This window comes from Microcebus murinus, chromosome 20 (assembly GCF_040939455.1).
Source record: "Microcebus murinus isolate Inina chromosome 20, M.murinus_Inina_mat1.0, whole genome shotgun sequence".
Taxonomy (NCBI): domain Eukaryota; kingdom Metazoa; phylum Chordata; class Mammalia; order Primates; family Cheirogaleidae; genus Microcebus; species Microcebus murinus.
Genome location: NC_134123.1, coordinates 41120371 through 41135926, shown reverse-complemented (window position 1 = coordinate 41135926; position 15556 = coordinate 41120371). Strand labels below are relative to the sequence as shown.

At 45.1% G+C, this 15556-nt stretch overlaps 1 pseudogene; it reads left to right on the top strand.

The window, feature by feature from the left end:
• The first annotated feature begins 1925 nt into the window (after positions 1-1925).
• Positions 1926-5813, top strand: LOC142862589 (chromobox protein homolog 3 pseudogene; annotated as a pseudogene).
• The last annotated feature ends 9743 nt before the right edge of the window (positions 5814-15556 follow it).

Here is a 15556-nt window from a genome sequence, read left to right as displayed (position 1 = left end):
CCCATACCCTGGGCATGCTGGGATTGGGGGGGGGTCAGACCCCAAGGCTTCAGGTAGCCCCATTCCTATAGCTTTGCTGGCTCAGGTCACCTATTCCGGGTGAACCCTCAGGTTGGAGTCTCATGTCTGCAGAGTTGCGTTGGTGGCCCCTGCAGTACTGTGATCTGGCTGGGCTGCCCCCCAATTCCATGAGGCATTGCCCCAGTGGGATCTCTGAGTTGGCTCTGCCCATGACAAGTCTCATCCTGGGCCTCCAGGCTGTTTGTGACACCCTTTGAAATCTAGGAGGATGCCACCCTGGCCCTGTAGCTTGTGCATTCTGTGCTTCTACAGAACGAACAGCACACAGGTGCCACCAGCGGTTGTGGCTTGTACTTTCCAGAGCATCAGGTCAGTCGCGCTTGGGCCTATTTGAGCCACGGGTGGGGCAGCCGGGCAGCGCTGCTCCAGAATGCAGAGAGCCAAGTGAGTCCTGAGAGCTGGCCCTGGGCAGTGGGTCCCCAGGGCTACGTGGGCCCATCCCCCCAAAACATTCTGCCCCGCTGGAGCTCTGAGCCTGCGGCGCCTGCGGTGCCCGAGATGGGAGGCACAGCCTGGAGATCTGAAATGCCTTCAGGGCCTTTCTCCCGTTATCTTGATACACAGCACCTGGCTTCCTTTTAGCTAGACTAATGTCCTTAGCAAACAGCTGCTGAATACAGCCTCGGTTTGTGTTCCTAAAGATGCCCTTTCACCCCTCCCCTCAAGAGGCCATCACTCCTGGTTTAGTTTCTGCACCAGCGGTAACCCGGGGGCTCCCGTTCCCGGCCCAGACCCATGGCAGGATGGCCAGGGGCCGGGCTGCTCGGCACGTGACGCGCCGCCCCACGCTCCAAGCGCCGACCGCCCCAGCCGGGCGCAGCTTGTCCCGCTGCGCAGGGGGCGCGGAGGCCTGGGCTACGCCAGGGGGGCGCGGCCTCCCGACGGCTTCCCACCCCGACGCCCCGGCTCTGCCCACGCCCAACCCACTCCCATCCCCCGACACACTGGCCACGCTCGGTGCGCTGCGGTCCGCTGAGGCCTCAGGGCCCAGCACCGCGGCCTTGGTGCTCCCTCCTGCCCGCCGCCCCGCCCGTCCGCCTGGCCGCGCGGGCCCGTCGCCCACCCTCCTGTTGGCCGCATCTCGCCACACCCACTGCACGTCCAGCCCTGCTGCTGCTGCTGCTCTTCTACGGGAGCCTCCCTGCCGCCACCCCACGGTCCCCACTCTGGTCTGGTGTGCGTGCAGCTGCGGCACCCCCGCCCGGCCGGCCCTCCTGTTACCTGGGCGGGTGGGGGTCGGGACGGTTGCCATGGGTTGCGTGGCTGGTGGGTCCACTGGTTTGGGTGCGTGTCCTCCGCGGGTACCTTGGTTTCTTGCTGCGTGCCCTCTCTGCCCGGGTGGCCCGAGACTTGCTGTGTGGGTGCCCCGGCCTGTCTCTCGGGAGCCCCTGCGAGGAGCTTGCCCTCGTGAGGCCTGAGGCCCGGGGGTGTGCTGGAGACCGGGTAGGGGGGCTGGGGGTCCGGGAGCCAAGGGGGCGCATTTCTGCTGTCGGCTGGTCCGCGCCTGGTGTAGGGCATGTCCCTGTGTGACGGAAGAGACCCAGCAGGTAGGCAGGGATCCCGCCTCCCGCCCGCTGTGGACCCAGGGCTGGGGCTTTGCGTGAAGGGGAAGGGCTGGGATGCCGTCTATGCTGCCGCGTGGCGGTGTTGCAGCGTGGGACAAGAGGAGGCCACGGGCAGGGTCCGGCGCCAGGGACCCGGGAGGGCGCAGAGGATGGAGCCCCCCAGCCCCACCGCGCTCCAAGGCGGCGACAGAGAAAGTGACAAAAGCCTACAACACCCACTATCCCCAGGCGGTCTCCCATCCAAGTACTAACCAGGCCCGACCCTGCTGAGCTTCCGCGATGGGGCGCGTTCAGGCTGGTGGGCGGGAGACTGCAGAGGGCGCCCCTGAACCCCTCGAGAGGCCGAGCTGCTGCTGTTGCACGTCCCTGCCCACGGCCGGTGCCGGCGCTAACCCCGGCATTGCGAGCTCCGCAGGTCGGGGTGTTGGGCCGTCGGGCTGCCCCCACACACGATGCGCCCGCACGGGCCGCCCAGCGCCTGTGCCCCAAACCACAGGTGCGGCCCTGTCCCGCCGCACCGCAGGGCGCCTGAGGCCCGGTCCGCCAGGGTAGGGCCGGCCTCCCAGAGGCTCTCCCGGAGCGGGACGCCAGGGCCCCCACCTGGGACCGACTCCCCTCAGCCCAACAGAGCAGCCACGCTCAGGGCAGGGTGCAGCCCGCTGAGGACTCAGGGCCAGCACCCCCGCCGCCTTGGCGCTGCCCTCCTGCCCAGCACCCGCCTGTCCGCCTTGCCCCTGCACACCCCGTCTGGCTGCACCCACCAAGCGGTCCATCCCAGCCCCCGCCCTTCCACGGGATCCCCTTGCCTGCCGCCCCCACGCCCAGCGCACCTCGGGTAACCCCCACCATGGAGGACACCTGAGCACTGTGAATAATCGCGTGTAATGAGGCACTTGCTTGCAGGTGGATTTTCTCTACTCTTTGCTGCTCTTTCCCTCTTCTGCTACTGATGTGACTTTATCAAATTGAATAGAAGAATGGCAAATCAAAGTAATCAATAATGGTATGGTTCAAAGACTAGCTTGGGGAAAATCATAACATATGGATAAAATTTAGTTGAGGGATATGGACTAATTGACTCATTGTTATTAGTCTACTTGGGCTGTCATAATAAAATTCCATAGCCTGGGTGGTTTAAGCAACAGAAATTTATTTTCTCACAGTTCTGAAAGCTGGAAAGTTCAAGACCAATGTGCTGAACAATTTGGTTTCTGGCGAGGGCCTCTTCCTGGCTTGGGGACAGCTGCCTTCTCCCCGTGCCACATGGAGGGCGGGTAGAGAGCGAGCTCAGGGAGCGTGAACAGGCCTCTGTCGGCTCTTACGAGGGTGCTCCTCCTATTGCATCATTGTACCAGGGCCGCATGCTTATGAAGGCCATAGCTTCAATACCGTCACAGCTTAAAGCTTCAATATTTGAATTTTTGGGAAAGTTCAGTCCATAGCACTCACGGTTTCCCTATTCACTATATTGTGCTTGTCTGCGAGCAAAGTAGGTATGTCATTTTGAAGTCCCGCCACCAGTCCATAGCTCAAATAATAAACCATTACAAAGGGATTTATAAACATTTAAAATAAACTTTGAGTATGCCAGTACATAAAAAAGTCGCTTATAAAATTGGTCATAATAAATATATAAATATATAAACAATATGAAAAATTATTGTTACACACAAATATGTTCAATTTATTAATAAATTGATTATCATTTAAGAAGATACAACCATTGTTATCTATTTCTTCAAAAGCAATCATCTGGCTCAAAAGTGCTTCAAAATTACAATTGATTTATAATTATTATGAAACAAACTTCACATTTAAACCAATCCAACCTATATTCTGGCCAAAAATAGTTAATTATACAGGTCATGATGAGAAACATTAGTTTTATTCTTTACAAAAACTTACTTTCAAAATCTATATCACGTGTGTAACTATTATATATTCAAATGGAATGCTGCCACTAAATTTTTTATGTTGATATAAAAACTTTAAATGGCTGCTTGTTATTTCACAGCACAGAAGCATGAGAACTAAAAATAAAATCCTAAGCCCCACCACTGACTGAATGGACATCCTGTTTGCCAAGGGGACCCCAGAGAACCCCTAAGAACGACCTTCCTGGCCACCATGGGATGAGCGGTCAGACACGCTTCCGTATACCCCCCACTGGTGGCTGAGACATAACAACTGACAAGCATTAATGCTAAAAATAGGCATCATAGGAGTGACAGAATGGACTCTTTGTGGCAATAAGATGCCAAATTATAAACAAGACCTAAGGCCCTGCCAGACAAGGGCTAAGTCGTGCACCCCCCACTTAAAGCATAAACTGTGTTCTGCTGCAAGGTTTTCCCTTTTCTCCAGTAGCTAAACAAGCACTGGCCTCAAGATAAGCAACATTGAAACAACTGCCGCTCGTCCACCACCGGATGGTAACTGACCCCCACCCTCTGTTCCACAAGCCGTAAGTGCAGCTGTAGCCTGGACTGAGACTGATCTTAGCAGCTTTCTCCTGGTAAGGGTCCACCGCCCACGGACTGGTTCTGGCTGGTTTGCAGAGGCTCCTCCACCTTTTGATGTGTAGGGCCTAGTTGGGATGCATTTAAATGTTAGCCTTGGGGCCGGGCGAGGTGGCTCACGCCTGTAATCCTAGCTCTCTGGGAGGCCGAGGCGGGCGGATTGCTCGAGGTCAGGAGTTCGAAACTAGCCTGAGCAAGAGTGAGACCCCGTCTCTACTATAAATAGAAAGAAACTAATTGGCCAACTGATATATATATAAAAAATTAGCCGGGCATGGTGGCACATGCCTGTAGTCCCAGCTACTCGGGAGGCTGAGACAGAAGGATCGCTCGAGCCCAGGAGTTTGAGGTTGCTGTGAGCTAGGCTGACGCCACGGCACTCACTCTAGCCTGGGCAACAAAGCGAGACTCTGTCTCAAAAAAAAAAAAAAAAATGTTAGCCTTTACCCCAAAGTGAACATGGGCTGTATGTAACATACATGTTTATCTAACCCACATTGTGTGTGGCTCCCCCTTGTGAATATTCATAGCTCCTCGTGTAACCTGTTGAATATGTATGTTTAGTCAAACTATTCAGCATAAATCTCCTGCCCCAATCCCTCCTTTGAACTGCCTACCTCTAGTTTTGGCCAGAGACCCACTTCTCAGACTGCAGGTTGTAAACTCTTGTAAGAAATAAAATCTGACGGTTTGAGGCACGCAGGACCGAGTAGTTCAGAGGCGGTGAATAATACCTCTTCAAGTCCCTAATAAAAAAAAGGCCTCCAATAGAACTACATTGCAAAAAAACAGGAAAGAAACAGAATGGGAAGAGTGAAAAGGTTGAAGAGGCAGAGCCTGAAGAATTTGTGATGGAAAAGTACTGGATCGATGTGTAGTAAATGGAAAGTGGAGTGTTTCCTGCAGTGGGAGGGATTTGAAGATGCTGACAGTACTTGGGAACCTGAGGAAAATTCAGATTGTCCACAGTTAACTGAAGCATTTCTTAATTCTCAAAAAGCTGGTAAAGAAAAAGGTCGTACAAAAAGAAAATCTTTGTCTGACAGTGAATGTGCTGATAGCAAATCAAAGAAGAAAGAGACGCTGCTGACAAACCAAGAAGCTTTGCCAGAGGTTTTTTTTTTTTTTTTTTTTTTTGAGACAGAGTCTCACTTTGTTGCCCAGGCTAGAGTGAGTGCCGTGGCGTCAGCCTAGCTCACAGCAACCTCAAACTCCTGGGCTCAAGCGATCCTCCTGCCTCAGCCTCCCGAGTAGCTGGGACTACAGGCATGCACCACCATGCCCGGCTGATTTTTATATTTTATATATTAGTTAGCCAATTAATTTCTTTCTATTTTTAGTAGAGACGGGGTCTTGCTCAGGCTGGTTTTGAACTCCTGACCTCGAGCAATCCGCCCGCCTCGGCCTCCCAGAGTGCTAGGATTACAAGCGTGAGCCACCACGCCCGGCTTGCTGGAGGTCTTGATCCTAAAAGAATGATCGGTGCCACAGGCAGAGTGAAGTCATGTTCCTCGTGGAACAGAAAGATTCACAGGAGGCAGATCTGGTGCTGGGAAAAGAGGCAAATGTGAAGTGTCCTCAAGTTGTGATTGCTTTTTATGAAGAGAGACAAACTCGGCACTCTCGCCCAGAGGCTGAAGCTCAATAACTGTTTGCATGGCTTTATGTGTGTGTCTCTCTGACGTCAGTCCAGCTTCTTGGTGAACATCTGGGTGGGCGTTGGGGCTCTCAGAGGTGCCGGCAGCAGAGCGTGTTGGCTTTGGGCCTCCCTGGATTCTCAAGAGGGGAGAAACTGGTTACACCAGTTTAACTGATAGAGGAAATGTGGGTACAAATAGTACATTTTCAAGTTCAATGAAAGATGAAACTGACGATTTCAGGTCTCTTAACAATGGCTAAACCATCAACTCTATGTTTGTGGTGTTCTTTCTGTGTATAAGAGAAGCATTGAGGCCAAGAGTCAACACATCAGTGACTGTGGGAAGGAAGTTGGCTTCTTTCACTTTAACAAGCCCTCATTTTCTTATTCTTTCAGAGACCAAAGTATTCTGGGGATGTTAAAAGTTTATTAAGGTGTCATATGTCAGGAGGTCATAGTTCACCAGTTAATGCACATTTTATGCACATTTTACAAGGAATAAATTAAGGACATTAATTATGCAACATAGATTACTTTAAACAGTGTTATAAAAATGGAGTAAATTAGAAAGAGGAATATACATAGATGACATTTATGTACTCTTTCATGAAGTTTGATATTCTCAAACTATAATCATCTAAATTTTTCAATTAAATTTAACATTTCCTCAGAATTTCTTTTAACATGTGATACTTCCCCAGAGTGGTGGTGATGCCAAACTGTGCCCAATGCCAGGCTCATTTTACACACTCCCAATGCTAACTCTAACCCTAAGACGAAACCCTAACATTAACCCTAACCCTAATCCTAACACAAAACCCTAACCCTAACCCTAACATGAAATGCTAACCCTAACCCTAACACTAATCCTAACCCTAACACGAAACCCTAATGCTAACACTAACACTAGCACGAATCACTAACCCTGACCAAAAGCCGAAAACCTAACCCTAACACTAACCTAGAAGTGCATTGAATATATGCTTGATTTTCCCTGAAAGTTAAACAGTGTTTCTAGTTTGATGTGAATCGCGCAGAAGAAACACAATATACTTTCATAAGGAAGTTCCAAATGAAACATTTAGAGAAACTTACACTAAGAAGTGAGAAATTGCACTCATAACACAGATGCTTTTCTCTGAGATGAAGCAGTATGTAGACATTCCTAGAAAACAACCCAATGTTACAATGAGTTATATCATAAAGATATTGCAAAGATGCATACTTAGAGTTATTTACAGAAAGAAGTGACAAAGTGTATTGATTACAAACTTGCTTTTCCTTGACAACTGAAACAGTGTTTATAGCTTCACATCATATTTGTACAACAAACATAATGTTCTTTCTAAAGAAGTTCCATATGCAACCCTAACCCTAACCCTAGCCCTGTCCAAAACCCTAACCCTAATAATATGCCTAGCCCGAAAACCTAATCCTAACTCAAAACCTAACACGAAACCCTAACCCTAACACCAGCGTGAAACCCTAACCCCAACCCAAAGCGGAAACCCTAACCGTAACTCTGGCATAGAAGTGCATTGAATATACGCTTGCTTTTCTCTGAAAGTTAAAGAGTGTTTCTAGTTTCCTGTGAATCACACATAAGTAACAATATATACTTTCAAAAGGAAGTTCCAAATGCAAACATTTAGAGTGACTTAAACAAAGAAGTGAGAAATTGCATTGATAACACAGTTGCTTTTCTCTGAGAAATGAAACAGGGTGTAGTTTTTTTGTTTTTTTTTTTTGAGACAAAGTCTCACTTTGTTGCCCAGGCTAGAGTGAGTGCCGTGGCCTCAGCCTGGCTCACAGCAACCTCAATCTCCGGGGCTCAGCGATCCTACTGCCTCAGCCTCCCGAGTAGTTGGGACTACAGGCATGCGCCACCATGCCCAGCTAATTTTTGTATATATATATTTTAGTTGGTCAATTAATTTATTTCTATTTTTGGTAGAGACGCGGTCTCGCTCAGGCTGGTTTCGAACTCCTGACCTTGAGCAATCCGCCTGCCTCGGCCTCCCAGGGTGCTAGGATTACAGGCGTGAGCCACACGCCCGGCCTCAGGGTGTAGTTTTGATTGAAAACTTGCATAATGTACCATAAGTTATTACATAAATAACTTCCAAAGTTAAATATTAATGGTAACTTACCCAAAGAAGCGACAGTGTGCTTTAATTACACCCTTGCTTTTCTCAGATAACTGAAGCACGGAGTAGAGTTTCATAGAAAACACACATAAGGTACAATAACGTATTACATAACTAACTTCTGAAAATGAATATTTACAGTGACTTACATGAAACAGTGACAGTGTGCATTAATTATACACTTGCTTTTCTCTAGGAACTGAAGAATTGTGTAGCGTTTCCTAGAAACCAACCTAAAGTAACAGGAAGTTATATCATAAAGATATTCCAAAGACACATATTTACAGTTACTTACAGCAAGGAGTGACAAGGTGCATTGATTACAAACCAGCTTTCCCTGACAGCAGAACCGGTTTTAATAGTTTCATGTCACATCATACAACAAGCATAAAGTACTTTGAAAAGAAGTTCTATATGCAACTAATCCTAACCCTAGCCCTGTCAAAAACTCTAACCCTAATCCTATCCCTAGCCCGAAATTCAACCCTAACAATAGCCCTAACATGAAACCCTAACTCAAATAGGAACCCTAGGGTGAAACACTAATTGTAACTCAGAGCCCAAACCCTACCCTAACCCTAGCTAGAAGTGCATTGAATATACGCTTGCTTTTCTCTGAAAGTTAAACAGTGTTTCTAGTTTCCAGTGAATCACACGGAAGTAACAGTATATTACTTTCGTAAGAAAGTTCCAAATGCAAACATTTAGAGTGGCTTACACAAAGAAGTGAGAAATTGCATTGATAACACACTTGCTTTTCTCTGAGAAATGATGCAATGTGTGGAGTTTCATAGAATACACACATAAGGTAAAATAAGTTAATACATAATTTCCAAAGGTAAATATTTACAGTAACTTTCACAAGAAACTGACAATATGCGATAATTACAAACTTGTGTTTCTCTGAGAACTGAAACAGTGTGTAGAGTTTCATAGAAAATAACCCAAACTTACAATAAGTTATCTCATGAAGATATTTCAAAAATACATATATACAGTTACAGAAAGAAGTGACAAAGTGCATTTATTGAAAGCCATCTTTTCCCTTACAACTGAACTAATTTTTATACTTTCTCGTCACATTAGTACAACAAACATAATGTTATTTCAAACGAAGTTCCATATGCAACCCTGACCCTATGCCTAACCCTAGCTGAAAAACCAAATCCTAAGCCTAGCCCTGTCCAAATCGCTAAAGCTAATCCTATCCCTAGCCTGAAACTCTAATCCTAATCCTAACTGTAACATGGAACCTTAACTCTAACCCTGACCCTAGCACAAAACCCTAACCCTAACCTGAACCCGAAACCCTAACCCTAACACTAGCCTAGAAGTGCATCGAATATAAGCTTGCATTCCACTGAACATTAAACAGTGTATCTAGTTTCCTGTGAATCTCCCATAAGTTACAATATATACTTTCTTAAAGATCCAAATGCAAATGTTTAGAGTGATTTCTACAAAGAACTGAGAAATTTCATTGATAATACAGCTGTTTTCTCAGAGAAATGAAGCAGTGTGTAGAGTTACATAGAAAACATGCATAACGTACAATAAGTTATTACATAAGTAATTTCTAAAGGTAAATATTTACAGTGATTTCAAAACAAACTGAAAATGTGCATTAAATACAAGCTTGTGCAATTCTTTACTTGTAGATTAGGTTCAAGATGCCTCAGCTAAGCGCGGCTTCCATCATACCAATGCTAAAGGCCTTCAACAACGATTTTCTCTTTAAAAAAAATAGGTTCGTGCTATTGTTTGCTCATGTTCTGCCTGTGCCCCTCTCACTCTTCCTTCTTTCCCCTCTTGGTGTAACCCACGAGAGTTGCGTGGTAATCATATTTTGCAGATAGATGTTACCCACATTGCATCGTTTAGAGTTATTACTCATCTTTATTCCTGTTTTGCAGTCATAGAAAAAACGGATAACACTCCAGCTTATACCTCTCAAAAACTTACTGACTTTTTAATGTTATATTCTATCCAACATATTACTAAAATTGCTTTTAACAGCCAAGGGCAAGCCATCATCAAACATGCCAATCGTACTCTCAGGCTTCTATTACAAAAACAAAAAGGGGGAGTCAAGGAATCTCCTCATCAACATTTACTCTGTGCTCTCTATACCCTTAAATTTTTTAATTTTTGGCAGGACTTGCATGCCTTGGCAGTAGAGCATCATTTTGCTTTTTCACCTCCTTTGTCAAAAGCCTGGGATTCTGTGCACGTTGCTGCCCCTACTGGCGGATGGATTAAAAGAACAGTTTTACAATGGGGTCGGAGATATGCTTATGTCTCCACAGAGCAAGGTTGTGAGTGGGTTTCTGTGCGCTGTCTCTGGCGACGGAATCCTCAGCAAGACGCCGCTTGAGAAGAGAATGCCATGCCAAAAACAAAGAAGAAGAAGCAGGCGGTAACACTAGCAGTCTGGTTGATCCGTAACCTTTTTCTTCTTTTGCTTATTTTTTGCTCCCCTGCTGTTGGACGGACTGATTCTGCTAGTGCTCAGTATGTATATTGGGTTTATGCCCCTTATCCTCCCCTTTTTAAGGCAGTGTCTCGGGGAGAGCCTAAAGTCCTCGTCTGTACTAATAATTCAAAATGGATGCCACCCCCATTTCAATATCAGTAACCACATCCTAAGGACAAAGGGAGGGTAGTTTGCAATTATTCCACTTATGATCGAGGTTATCCTATATGTTTTGGAGTGAGAAAACACTGCTTGGCACCTTCTGTGCAAGCATGGGGTTTGCAATATAATTCCTCCTCATTTGCTGCCCGCACTATATTATCCATAAAAGGTTTTAAGAGGGCAATGTCTAATTTGACTAAAAGACCAAATTCAGGTGCTGACTACTCAGTCTTTTTTTACATTGTGACTGGAATTCCTCTCGGTTCTGTGTAACTTCCATCCCTTTTAATAGTAGCCGACACTGGATGTCATTAAGAAAATTGTTGACTGGAAGTCTAAATATTACTAAAGATATCCAAAGGTTAGAGTGAGAAATCACTTCCACGTTTCAAGAGAGATTACCTGATTTTAACAATGATGGATTTTTCTCTGGTTTGGCTGATGGGCTATCCCAAGTTTATCCCCTTGCTTCACTTAAAACTATGCTTGGTAGCATTGTTGGGAATCTGGTTGTCCTTTCGCTGCTGTTGTGTCTCTTGTTCTTAATTCCTAGGTGCTGGAAGATGACAAAGCAGAAGACACAGCGCAGACAGCAGCAAGACATGATGGCTGTTTTTCAACACGTTCGTCGTTTCTAATTAGAGAAGTAAGGGGGAGATGTTGGGGGCTGATTCTGGTGTGATGCCTTATACTAATCATTCACTAGAACCTGTAGTGTCCGTGTGCTGTCTGACGCAGCGGTAGTCGGCATTTCCTTCAGACACGGCTGCTGCCTTGTGACTTGATAAGAGGCCTGAGTTGTTGCACATAGGCAAATGCTCCCAACTCCCACACGGAGGGCCCTGTGGTGGGAGTCTGGAGGCCATGAGAACAAGAACAAGAACTCTCCCAAGAACTGGCCCCCGATTGATGGTTGGTAGTCAATGACGGGTAAGACTCCCCCTGGAGGGGGTGACCTAAAACAGGCACAACCGTGGGGGCCAGGGAGGAGCTGCCGCCTGGGATTGAGACCAAGAAGCACTTCAAATGGCTGCATTGTTTTATGTTGCCTGTCTCGGCCTTGGCTTTTGAGCTCTGTCTGAAACCTTAACTTTAGTAACTGTTTTGAGGTCTGAGACCATGGGAAATTGTTCCCTTTTGAAACAACTCCGGAATTGGCTGATATCGCTGCTATGCTCCGATGCTCACGTACAAGGAACTAACCTTGGGTCTGGGGGGTATAAAAATAAAGTGACCGGTGCATTGGTCACTCGAGTCATTGTCATGTCCATGTGTGTCTGTGTTGTTATTTTATGTTCTGTGTCACCCCCCGTCCTGTAATCGGGCCACGGCAATCTTCAGTCAGATAGTATCAGATTGAGCTGTGTTTGAGGACAGTTAGCTGCTAACTTGATTGCTTGTGTGTTATTAGGAAGAAATTTGTACACATTTGATCACATAAATCTTCTGTGTTGATTGTTGTGCTGTGAGAGCAGAGGAAAAACATTGTGGTTTGAGTATTTTCCCTTCAGAATTGTCCTCCCTTCTATAAACCTGTACACTGAGTTTAAGTAATTTTGCTAGATTCTTCAAACACTGGGTATTCTTTTATTTACAATGAAATGAATAAGCCTGAATGAGAAGCAGAGGCATGGAACCAGGGCCTCCAAGCTTACCCCAATCTTGAGCCTATAAAAAGAGGTCATTGAAAGCCTAGTGAGTTTTTCCTAAGGGGCCTCAATCTCAGGTGTTCTAGCCTACTCATATCTGCCATGGAAGGAGCCCTTTATACTGAGAGAAGCTACAGACCCCTGGAGAGCTGGGAACCAGGACCCACTGGAAGGTTTGGTTGGTTTAGGGATGGAAAAACCGTGTGATGCCCCTTATGGGAGTGCATCTGTTATCGTCCTGGGGCTGTTTTTAGACATTGGCAAATACAACAATTTCAGATTTAGGTGAGAAGTGTCTTTATTGTGAAAGAGTATTTCAACTGTGGGTAGCACCAAATATAAGATCTGCAAGCATCTCAAAGGTTAGGAAGAAAGGGGCTTCCTTTTATAAGAAGGAGTAAATGAGATTAGAAAAAGTGTTGTAGGGAGACATCAGGATGTCATGTGACACAATTAGATGTTAAATCAGAGAATGATTTACCCTGAAGTCAGACTGTTCTTAGGAGGGGCAGAGAGTGGGGTTATCTACTGGTTAACGCTGAGGGAGGATGACAGTTCAGGGGCCTGGCAAAAGGAGAGTAACTTAACTCACATATGGTCAGCAAGTATTCTGTTTACACTAGTGGATACAGAATTGTTCATCTAACTGTGAAGCAAAAATGGGAATTTTTTGGGTTTATATCTGGCTTTGTGATAGGTAAAATAGATAGCATCATCTAAGTCATAAAATAATGGGTGTTTCTTTGCTGTGAGCTGCTCTTAATGAACAAAAAGGATGGGAGATTTGTTTAATCACAGCTATCCACCAGCATTCGTTCCTAGCGCCGGCTTGCCCCACCACTTTGTCTTGCACTACACATCTCTTCCATTCGGCCATTCCTGCATGTACCAATTCTAATAAACTGGAAAGCATAATTAAAATGTTTTGCTGAGTTCCAGGAGTAGTTATATTTAATTAGTGGAGTTGAGAAGGGAGTTATGGGAATGCTCAATTTATAGGCAGTTTAGAAGTGTAAATTATTATAAGAGACATTGATCTTCAGTTTAGCAGCACAGGTACTGGTCAACAATACCTGACCAGATTCTCTTCACAAGGTTAGAGGGTTTTTTTTAAATGGTATTTTCAATAAATATACTTTCTAGTGTGCAGGTCATGATCTTTGATGTCAACATGTCCTGGGAACTTGATGTTAAAAGAATGTTTAATTAAAATTAATTAATGTTTAATGTCAAATGTTTAGAAGCTTTATAAGGCCTTGGCAGTAATGAATAATATTACCTTTAAGGACAGCTGCTTTATATGCTACTTAATGCATGTCCATGGGCCTTCCTAATCTTATTTTAAAGGAAGAAAGTTGATGTTTACCAAAGGGGCTAAAATGTAAGTTAAACATACCAACAGAAGAGCTTTAGGTCAGGGAAGATTAAAAGTTTCTGTAAACTTTCTCAATTGATTTTTTTATTACCTGATTATATATTCCACCAGTACGGAAGATTGATGGTGGTGTGTGTAATGGAAATGGTGGAAAGTCTGCCATATGTTGCATATATACTGAATTATTTAACCACGGAAAGGAACTTCTCAGTCTCTGTGAAGCTCATAAGGTAATCTCCAATCATAAGGTAATCCAATCATAAGGTAATCTCCAATAAGGAATAGGAACAGAGTTGAAAGGGTCATAGGTCAAGCACAATCAACTGAGTGAGACAGAGTCTCCTTCTGTTGCTTGGGCTAGACTGCCATGGTGTCGGCCTAGCTGACAGCTATGCCAAACTTGAGGGCTCAAGCAATTCTCCTGCCTCAGCTTTCTGAGGAGCTGGGGCTACAGGGTAATACCACCAGGCCCGGCTAAATTTTCTATTTTTAGTAGAGATGGGGTCTCACTCTTGCTCAGGCTAGTCTTAAACTCCTGAGCTCAAACGATCCCCCCACCTCAGCCTCCCAGAGTGCTAGGATTACAGGCGTTAGCCATTGCACCTGGCATTGGCCCATTTTGTCTTACAGTTTACTTAAAAAGGTGAACCAAAGTATTTTTTTAATTATCTCCTATACATATATGATGAAAGTCTTGTTAAAATGCAAAAGCCATATTTCATTCTGATATTATTGTATTATTAATGTTCATTTTAATGAAATCTTATAAACAAATTTATCCAATCTCAATCAGCTTTGACCACACAAAGTAAGATTTGTATACATCTCTTATAACCTTACAATCATTCTATTTTCTTTCTCTAATTTTCAATAGTCACTCAGTTTATCTACTTTTTTCTTTTATTCTTTCAATTTAATTCAGTCTTTAAATAATTTAAGCCAAAGTTACTTTTTGTAACCAGAAACCACATCTTCATGTCTATTTTTGTAATCATTTACAGCAAAAAATTATACATTTTAGATGAATAATATATTGCACTCTGTTCATTTGTTCTTTCATTTACCTACCTTTCTTTCTTTCTTTTCCTTCCTTCCTTCCTTCCTTCCTTCCTTCCTTCCTTCCTTCCTTCCTTCCTTCCTTCCTTCCTTCCTTCCTTCCTTCCTTCTTCATTTTTTTTGAGATAGATTGTCACTGTTGCTGGCCTAGACTGAAGTAGCATCATCAGAGCTCACTGCAACTTTGAGCTCCCAGGCTCTAGTGATCTTCTCGCCTCATCCTCTCAAGTAGATAGGACTACATCATCCTCATGCCACCACATCTGGATAATTATTCTGGGTTTTTTTGTAGAGATTTTTAGGTCTGGAGTTGAAAGAGAGACACAGGAAGACTCATGTGCAGCAAAATGTTGTTTATTTTGAGCATCTGGCTGCAGACAGGTGGACGCTGAAGAAAGCATCTACAAGAGTAAAGGGGAGACTCTTGGGTTTTATAGAGGGTTTCTCCAGGGTAGGGAGAGTAAGTAATTGGGCCAGAACTGCCACTTGTAATGAACACTTTTTCAAGCAACCACCTAAGACCCCTGCCCCAGTCCCATCCTTCCTTCAGCTCCAGCCAGGGCCTTATCAGGAATGAGAGAGAGGGGTAAATTTCATCCCTATGGGGGAGGGTGGAAAGCAATGCTGGCTACAGCTGTCAGATTTACAGCATCTGGGATTCTCCAGACTCCTGTGGCTGTTATTTTACAAGCCTAAGTTTTGCATAACCACACTCTGTCCTATATTTATTTTTGGGTTCCCACCTGGAACAAACCTAACATTCCACCCTTTTTATTATACACACATATAAAAATGAAGGGTATGTTATGGGTAAAAATTAAAAAGATTGGGAAGTGGGTGTTGTGGTCTTTCTGAGTGTTTTTTGTTTTTTCTGTTCCTGGAGATCTAGT